Raw genomic sequence first — 10,117 nt, 5'->3', positions numbered from 1 at the left:
GGCTCATGTCCTTAGTCCTAGCACTGAGGAGGCAGAGGCAGGTGGATCTCTGAGTTAGAGGACAGCCTGGTCTACAAAGAGAGTTCCAGGACAGCCAAGGCTACATAGAGAAGCCCTGCCCAGGTAGCTGGGAGTGGCGTGGGGAGAGGGATACAATGTATATGTGTATATATATGAAAACCTAACAATTAAAATGCATTATCCAGCTGGAGAGATGGCTCAGTGGTTAAGAGCGCCACCTGCTCTTCCAAAGGTCTGGAGTTCAACTCCCAGCAACCACATGGTGGCTCACAACCACCTATAAAATGCATTATCTTTGTATGCCAACTAAAAGAATTAGTTAAAAAAAAAAAAAAAAGAGTGATTTTAGGACCAGTGAGGCTCAGTGAGGGAGCCGCTTGCTGTGCAAGCCTAATGAAGCCAAGTTCAATCCCTGGAACTCATGTAAATGTGGGAAGAAAGACCAGGCTCCACAAACTGTGCTCCGACCCCTAAAGGTCCGCTGCGGTGTGTGTACACCCCAGTCCCACACAACTAAACACCACAGACCCGCACAAGTGTAGCCCACCGCTGTAACACATCAGTCTTCCCTGTGGCCTGCGCTTGAGTCTCCTCCTGTTGCTGCAGTTGGAGACTGTCAGGTGGGCTGCGGATGCACCGTCACTGCTCCTAACTGATCTGTGAGTCCCTTGGTCCTGTTGTTTTGTTTTGCTTTGTTTTAGGGTTTTTTTTTTTTGTTTTTTGTTTTTTTTTTTTTGAGACAGGATTTCTCTGTGTAGCCTTGGCTGTTCTGGACTCGCTTTTGTAGACCAGGCTGGCCTCAAACTCACAGTGATCTGCCTGCCTCTGCCTCCCGAGTGCTGGGATTAAAGGCGTACGCCACCATGCCCGGCCCTTGGTCCTGTTATGAAAATCAAGCATTGAAAGAAAAAGGATGCTTAGGCCCATGTAAGCATCCTTCTAATCCCTGCGACAGTCGAGAAGGCTCACCTGTTAAGAGCATCTCTGCTCTTCTAGAGGACCAGGATTTGGTTCCCAGCACCCACCACAGGGGGTGTGACTCCAACTCTTATGGAGGACTGGGACTTTAACTCCAGTTTCCACGTCCAGCTGCCTATAACTCCAGTCCCTTCTGGGCTCTACAAGTCCTGCATGCCTGTGGTGCACAGACATACATGCAGGTGAGCTGCCTGTATGTATGAAATTAAAATAAATGCATCTTTATGGATTTTTCTTTTCTTTTTTGGTCTTTTGAGACAGGGTTTCTCTGTGTAGCCTTGGCTGTCCTGGACTTGCTTTGTAGACCAGGCTGGCCTGGAACTCACCTGCCTCTGCTTCCCTGAGTGCTGGAATTACAGCTGTGCACTACTGTGCCTGGCTTAAATACATTTTTAAATTAAAACAAAACAAAACAAAAACCAGCCCATCATAGGCTCCGGGGCAGGCACTGTCATTCTTTGCTGTTCATGTTGCTAGAGTTTATGCTAAGGAAGATTTTTCAATTTTTAAACATTAAAATGCTGTTTTCACCCTTCTAAAAATATGTATTTGAACGTCACATGAAACTTGGTTTGCAGGAACAAGCTCTTCAGTTGTAAGGGGCTGGGGTGAAATGAAAGAGAATTTTACCAGGCATGGTGGCATAGGCCTTTAGAGCCTGCAATCAGGAATCAGAGGCAGATGGCTCTCTGCTAAGTTCGGGGTCAGTCTGGTCTACACAGCAAGTTTCAGGTCAGCCAGGGCTACATAGTGAGACTCTTCTTTAAAAGAATAAAAAATATATATATATATATACACACATATATATATTCCTCAGCAGTGGAGTGCATGCAAAAAGAGATTTTAGGCAAATCCATCCAGTGCCTCCTTCTAGAACCTTCCAGCCCTGAGGACCTGAAATAAATACTTACTCCTCACAATGAGCTGGGTGGGGACTTACCTCTTTAACTCACCTGCCAGTCAAGAACCAGAGCGTGATGTCTGCCAGCCCCACCTCAGCTTCAGAGTCAGGGAGTCCTGTTTCGGTACCAGTTACTTTCTCTGCCCCACACCCAGGGCTCCTTGTCTGGTTCCTCTGAAGCAGGATGTGAAAGCTGGCCAGCCAAGGGCTCACCAGAGTCTGGTGCTATTTGGTTTGGCCATTTCCTCCTTTGCCTAGGGGCCTGGCCTATGTTGGCTCTGGGACTGTTACCAGCTGCCAGACCCTCTGTGAGGTAAGGCTCTGGGATGCAGGTGGCCTCCATGGCCTGCTCACCTTCTCTCCTGCCCAGATGTTAGGGGGCACAAACCCCAGCACGGACACTTGCTGTATGACCTTGGACAGGCCTCAGTCTATCCTGACAGTGGGCCAGGGAGGCATACCTGATGTGCTGATGTCTAACTGAGGACCAAGGGCTTGTGGTGCTCATCACTGCTTATACGTGGCAGATGCCTTGTTACTGTTATGGTCAGCCCCAAGGCCTGGGAGCATCTTCCCAAATGAATGCCATGCTCCCATATGGCCACATCTAGATCTCTGGATGCCCAGTGCTGCCTCTGGGATGTTCTGAGAGGTACCCTCTATTCTTAGACTCACTGTCTCCAGATCCTCAGTCTTCAGCTCAGAGCAGTCCCAAGCTCCTCCAGTCCCAATCAGGGCCCTGGGTCATACTTATCCCATCCTCACCCCCGTTCAGCCCCTCAGTGATGGCTGTGAGTCAGTTCGTCCAGGATGCCTCCTGCCACCACTGTAGCCCGGGGCCAACTCTAGAGATTGGATGGTCGCAGCCACTTGCCTGAGCCCAGAAGGAGCAATGGCAATGCCTACATGACCCTGGAACTCAGCTCAAAAAACCTTGTGTTTAGCCACCTCCCATGGCTCCTGTCCAAGACTGGAGAGATGGCTCGGTGGTTAAGCACACTAGCTGCCCTTCCAGAGGATCCCAGTTCAATTCCTACCACCTACTCGGGAGTTCACAACCATCTGAAACTCCAGTCCAAGGGGATCTGATGCCCTCTTCTGGCCTCCATGGGTACCAGGCATGTACAGGATGCATAGACGTACATACAGGCAAAGCACCCATAACATACAAAAATAAGTAAGAGTTCAGCCAGCCCACTTCACGCCCACTGACTGGGCACTACACACACACACACACACACACACACACACACACACACACACACACACATCCCTTGTGTGTGTTCCAGCCCCTGGCCATTTTCCCCACACTCTCCCGGCTCTCCACCATATGTTTAGACCATGTTCTGATTTCTTATTTGTAAAATGAGGGCTTCACAGCTCCCGACTTATAGGACAGCGTGAAGGCTGATTAAGATAATCCAACGTGAGGCTGGAGAGATGGCTCGGTGGTTAAGAACACGCACGCGGCTCTTCCAGAGGACCCAGTTTGTTTCCCAGCACCAACATTGCAGCTCACAACTGTCTTTAAGTCCAGTTCCAGGGGATCTGATGCCTTGACACAGGCATGCACTTCCTTCGGTGGCTGCCTCTGCTCTGAGAAGCACAAGCCATAAGGAAACCCAGGCCCTGGGAAAGGGACTACCCAGCCAGGCCTGCCTCCCAAGGGTCAGGGATGCTCTGTTAGCTCAGTTCAGGCCCCTAGCAAAACCAAGGTAACCTTCCTTTGTTTGTCTTCCTCTCTCAACTAATAAATTGGCCTTTACTGACCACCTACAGGACTGGTAGGCAGTTATCTGGAAGAAAAGAGGCCTTTGAGACTTAAAATTGTTTTATTTCACATGCCTGGTTATAAGGCCAGAGACACCCAGTGGTCATTTTAGGTAGCCATGCTGGGTAGTTTTACTTCCACTTGACACAAGCCAGAGTCATTTGGGAAGAAAGAGGCCCAGTTTAGAAAATGTTCCCACTGGAAGGGCTGGGCGTGGTGGCACACGCCTTTAATCCCAGCACTCGGAGGCAGAGGCAGGTGGATCGCTGTGAGTTCGAGGCCAGCCTGGTTTACAAAGCAAGTCTAGACCTCAGGAAGCCTAGACAGCCAGGGTAGGGGTGCATAGCTAGCTCCTTCAGGAGTGGGTGCACTCATTTAGTCCAGTGAAGGAACTCCCCTCTCCTCACGACTGTCAGGAGTTCAAAGAGGACCACGACATGGGTTTGCACATAGCCAGTACTACAGTTGAGCGAATGTGGCTTATGTGGGTTCATGAACCTAGCCCAGAGGGTTTTATGCATCAGAACTCCTAGTATACGAGCTGTATCAGAGGCTCTCAATCTTTCTAGTGCCACCCTTTAATATAGTTCCTCATGCTGTGGTGACCCCCAACCATAAAAGTATTTTCGTTGCTACTTCATTAGCTGTAATTTTGCTACTGTTATGAACCGGAATGTACATGTCTGTGTTTTCTGATGGTCTTAGGCGGCTCCTGTGAAAGGGTCATTGAGAACCACTGAGCTATCCGGAGACTCATAGAGGCGCCACCTATTGGCCATAGGGCTTTGGAAACGATGGAGGCTGAGAGCGCTGAACCAGGAGTCCTGAGGCAAGCGCTGTGTGAACTCCGCTAAGATCCTTGAGTTTGGCTGTCCCTCTGTGGCCTGGCTTGAGAGACTGAGATCCTGATGCTGTGTTCCATGTGCCAGGATTAGGCAGCTGCTGTGGTTGTGGGAAGCCCCGTGGGACAGCTCTGGCAACTTCCACTCCCGATCCAACAGGTGGGTCTTAGCCCTGAGCTCTGCAGGAGATGGCTCAGGACCTAGCTATGCCAATCCCTGTGTCTCTGATGGTGAGGTGGGCACCAGTGGCAGCCTCATCCCCTTCCAGTCTGCTGTGCCTACTTCTGCCTGGGGGAAGGGAGAACTGGAACTTAGATACAAGTCTTCGTACGGTTCACGTTTATTAGCACCAACAAGTCCTCCAGCTTCATCCAAACTATGTCCAGGGGATCTGTGTCCAGGCTGCCTCCTTAATCCTAGGTCTCTGAGCTATTCCAAGGGATCTGAACCAGAACACTAAGATCCTCAGGGACAACCAGATTCAGTTCCAGGATAGAGTGGTGACACACTCCTACGCAAGCTGAGGGCCATCTGGGTGATTGGAAAGAGCCCAGCTATCCACCAACATGGAGGGTGGTCAGGCTTTCCGCTTAGTCACAGCTGTTGCGCTCAGTTCACATCATGACATACATATGGAGGATGTGCTGGGCCAACCACACGGCTCCGTGAGAAGCCGGGACAAGGACCCAGGCAGAACTTACACAATTAAAACTAGCCCAAGGGCCAGGTGGTGGTGGCAGCGCAAGACTTTAATCCCAGCCCTCGGGAGGCAGAGGCGGGTGGATCACTGTGAGTTTGAGGTCAGCCTGGTCTACAAAGTGAGTCCAGGATAGCCAGGGCTACACAGAGAAACCCTGTCTCAAAAAGAAAGAAAGAAAGAAAGAAAGAAAGAAAGAAAGAAAGAAAGAAAAGAAAGAAAGAAAAAGAAGCTGGGATCTGTATAAAAGTATATGTTGTTGGCTGGGTGGTGGTGGCATATGCCTTTAATCCCTGCCCAGCAGAGGCAGGCAGATCTCTGAGTTCAAGGCTAGCCTGGTCTACAAAGTGAGTTCCAGGACAGCCTGGGCTACACAGAGAAATGTTGTGTCAAAGCAACAACAATAAAGTGTGTGTTGTCATTTGGTTTCTTTTTATTTTTTATTTATTTATTTATTTTTTTTTTTTTTTGGTTTTTCGAGACAGGGTTTCTCTGTGTAGCCTTGGCTGTCCTGGACTCACTTTGTAGACCAGGCTGGCCTCAAACTCATAGCGATCCACCTGCCTCTGCCTCCCGAGTGCTGGGATTAAAGGTGTGCGTGAGCCACCACGCCCGGCTGTCATTTGGTTTCTTTTGCTGTGTGATAAAACATGAATCAAACCTCCCCCTTCCAACTGTGGTGGGAAGAGTTTATTTCAGCTTACAGGTTAGGAAAGCCAGGGCAGGAGCTCACACACGAGCGCAGAGGCAGGATCTGACGCACAGACCGTGGAGGTACACTGCTCACTGGCTTGCTCCCAGCCTCCCGTTCAGCTAGTACAGCACAGGGCCACCTGCCGAGGGATGGTGCTTCCCACAGTGGGCAGGCCCGCTGACGTCAATTATCAATGAAGAAAATGTCCCACAGATGTGACTACAGGCCAATCTGATGGAGACAATTCTTCACTCGAGGGCTCCCCTTCCCAGGTGTGTCAAGTTGACAAGTAAGGCTAGCCATGAAAGTCTGCAATGCCCTTGGACTCTTCCTTCTCTTTGCGTCCTGGCTGCCACGAGGTGAGGAGCTTTCCTCCACCATGCTTCTGCCTCGTAACATGCCCATCAGAGCCAGCCAATCCTGGGCTGAAGCTCTGAGCCAAACTAATCTTTCCTCCTTGTAAGGGATTTAGGCATAAGAATAGAGTAAGGCTACCCAGGATGACCCTGGATAAATGTACTGAAGGCTAAACCTGCAGAACTGAGTTTAATCCCCAGGACCCACACAATAGAAGCTGGCTCCTAGCCGGGCGTGGTGGTGCACACCTATAATCCCAGCACTTGGGAGGCAGAGGCAGGTGAATCGCTGTGAGTTCGAGGCCAGCCTGGTCTACAAAGTGGGTCCAGGACAGCCAAGGCTACACAGAGAAACCCTGTCTCAAAAAACAAAAAAAGAAAAAGAAAGAAAGAAACTGGATCCTGCAAGCTTACCTCTGATATCCACTATCATGCTCTGGCAGGGACACACACACACACACATACACACAAACACACACAAAATAAGTGTAGTAAAAAAGGAATACAAAGTGACTAACCCAAGCTCCATAGAGCATCAAGATTTCCCATAGCTGCTGTAAAAGATTATTACAGATTTTGAAACTTAAAACAATACACACCACCACACTGTACAACTGTAGAGGTTTGAAATCTGAAATTAATCCCACTGTGCTTAAATGAAGGCGTGAGCAGGATTTCATTCTTTTCCCGAGACATTAGGGAAGAAATTGTTTGCATTCCTTGGCTCTCGGTTCCTTCCTCCTGTAAGCACACCATCCTGACCTGGTGCCTCTCCCAAGACACCTCTGTCTTCTCCTTCCTGTAGACACCTGCACTTTTTTTTACTTTTCTAGATTTTTAGTCATATGTCTGGGAAGAAGGATCAATTGGTAAACTACCTGCTACACAAACTTAAGGACTGGAGTTAGGATACCCAGCACCCAGGCAAAAGCTGGCATGGCTGCATGCTTCTGTAACCCTGGCATGGACAGAAAGAGGCAGGAACCCTGGGGCTTGTGTAATGGGAGAAGTCCAGGTCAGTGGAAGGCCCTGTCTCAAAACATAAGGTGGTGATTGAGGCCTCTGGCCTCCATGTGCACGTATGTACACACACACACACACACACACACACACACACACACACACACTTGCATGTGTCATATAGGGTAATAGTCATGGGTTAGAAGATGAGGACATAGGTGTCTTTCTTTACTCGCCATTATAGTGCCTACAGGGTCAAATCCAGGGTCTCGTCTGGGGCAAAGAGTTCATAAAGAGAGATCAGGCCACCACCTTAGTCACCACCTTGACTGGGGGCTGCTTAAGGCCAAGAGCTCCAGGAACCCTGGCGCCTGCTCCTGCTGCCGCCAAGGACAGCCTGTTCTCCTGGCACGGCTGCAGGGCGGGTGTCAGGTGCACTGGAGCCCTCAAAGTGATTATGGCTCAACTTGAACAGCTGCCTGGCTCAGGCAGGAGGCCAGACCTCATGGTTTCCTCTCTCTACCATCTGGAATATGTGGGTGTTATTGTCAGGTCAGATATGGACCACTCAGGAAGTTCCAGCCTCAAGTCTACAAAATGGATATCCTGTCAGTTTATCAGGGGACATTTACTAAACCTGAATGTGCCAGTCTCACAGGGGTTCCCAGAATATGACCTGAGGAAGGTTTCTGAATTCAGGGGACAGATATATAGGCAGGGCACTGACACAGATGTGTGTAGGGGACAGCTAGAGCGCAAGGTCAGGGCAGGTGCATTAGAATTTAGCAGCTATGACATGGATCGGCAGTGGTGGCCAAGGACACCCCAGATGGCTGCACTGGCCCGGGCTAGGGGAAGGTGTTCAGGGGAGGGCACTGCATGGTAGCTGAGGTCCAGGGCGGTAGGGAATCTAAGGCGGATAGAGAGAAACAGGCCAGGCTGCAGAGATTAAAGGGCTTCCCACCTCATCCCAGCAGTTCACGGACCTGTCAGTGGTGGAACCCTCTGTCCTGACCGCTTACTTATGGGGCCAGGGAGGGACGTCCTGGGGCCTTCCCGAGAGCTGTCTTCTCTGCCTCTTCAGACAGCACTCTGGAGGACACAGAGACCATACTGGGGTCCTGGGATCCAGTTAAGGTTTAGAACAGAGACTGGGAAGATGCCTAGTGACCGTGGAAGTGCACATGCAGAAAAGGATATACTGGTAGCTGGGGAAAGATTTTAATAAGGTAGCTGAATGAGCCCCATGGAATAGCCCGTGGGGAGCTACAAAAAAGCATCTGTGAGGCAAGACCATAGTTTCTCCACCTGCTGAAGGGGACAGAACTGCTCTCCCGGGCTCTGGCCTTAAGACCTCAGGGCCTGAAGGGCCGGGACAGCACCGTGTACAACTGCGTTCTCCTTGCACTGTCCCCAAGGGATTCCCTGACTTGTGCCAAGCTTCTGGCACTCCCACCAGGAGAAAGAAGAGGACAGGGTGTGTGAGCCTGTCTTTCCCAGGGTGGAGCCCCTGGCTGCTGTGGCTTGGGCCTCAGGGATTCAGGCCCTGGTGGGGAGATTCAATGATGGGAGGGTGAGGCTGCTCCTGGTGGCTCCATCTCCAGAGGGCAGAGTCACCAAGAGCCCAGGATTAAAATCCTGCCACCTTTCCTTCGCTCAGTGCAGCGTCTCTGCCTGCCTCATCCTGGTGCTGAGCTGACCCAGTAGGGTACAGGGCCTTCTCTTTATCATGTCTTGAGGCAACAAAACCACTCACAATGTACCAAGAAAATCCCACAACCACCCTCTAGGGTAAAGGACTTTGGTCCCGTTCTCAAGGTTTAGAGGCCAAAGCTGAAAAAAGTTGAAGTCATCTGCCCGAGGTCACACCCTGGTGGGAGACAGACTTGGTTGGTATGGCTTCAGCACCCCAAACGCAATGGCTCACCAAATTAAGCTGGTAGCTCCAGTCTGGAGGCTCTGCCTTGCTACTCTACTTGGCTTGGATTTTTATCCCAGTGGAGTCAAGCCCCACATTTTTCTGGGAAGGAAGTTGTCCCAAGGGTGGATCCTGTTCCAATGACCCCAACTGCCTCTCCACCGTCTCTCTCCACTGTTGTATTCTCTTGGGTGCCAGACCCGCAGGCTCCCCAAGGCCCTACCTCAGAAACAGGCCTGAGGCCAACATAGAAAAACGTCAGGGAACCGAGCTCTGAGACAAGAGGCCACAGACTGCTGTGAGGTCAGGACAGCCGCCCTGAGATGTCTGAAGACAGCCAGAGACAAAGGGCAGAGGCAAGAGAGAGAAGGCACTATTCACACAGGCTTTGGCAAGCAAAGGTCAAATGGCATAGGAGGCTCAGGAGGTGAGGAGCCCTGCTCTGGTTGTAGCCCAGGTTACCCACCTAGGTTCTTTCTGGAACAGGCATAAGGGAAAGCCTGGGCTCCTTCCTTCAGAGGAAGCCAGAGACAGCTTGGGGGCCACATATCTAGGGCTGGACACAGGGTAGGTCACCAGGGCCAGATCCTGGGGCTCTACAACCCTCAGTGTGATATCTGCCAGCACACACATGCCTGTCAGCCACAGCAGCAGACATCACTTACACCAGCTGAGTCCAGAAACACAGACTTCCAGAAGGGGAGGCTCTAACTTCCTTTCTCATGGGACTTGTCCCTTGTGAGTGTGTTGAATCACAGGACTTCAGGCAGGCCTTACCAGCTTGGCCCTCCTGCCTGGGCAGTGGGCATTCGGATGCCAGCATGAATGTTCTACTCTGCTGATGTAGAACAGAATAAAACGAGGCTATTTCCTGCCCTGGTCCTGGACTCAGAAGCGTCTGCTCCTCGAAGAGAAAGGAGAAGACTGAGGTCCAACTGCAAGACTCTGGCCTGGGACCCAGTTCCTGTCTTGGCAGAGC

This window comes from Acomys minous (assembly GCF_964271855.1).
Source record: "Acomys minous genome assembly, chromosome: 13".
Taxonomy (NCBI): Eukaryota; Metazoa; Chordata; class Mammalia; order Rodentia; family Muridae; genus Acomys; species Acomys minous.
This window is presented reverse-complemented; position numbering follows the sequence as displayed.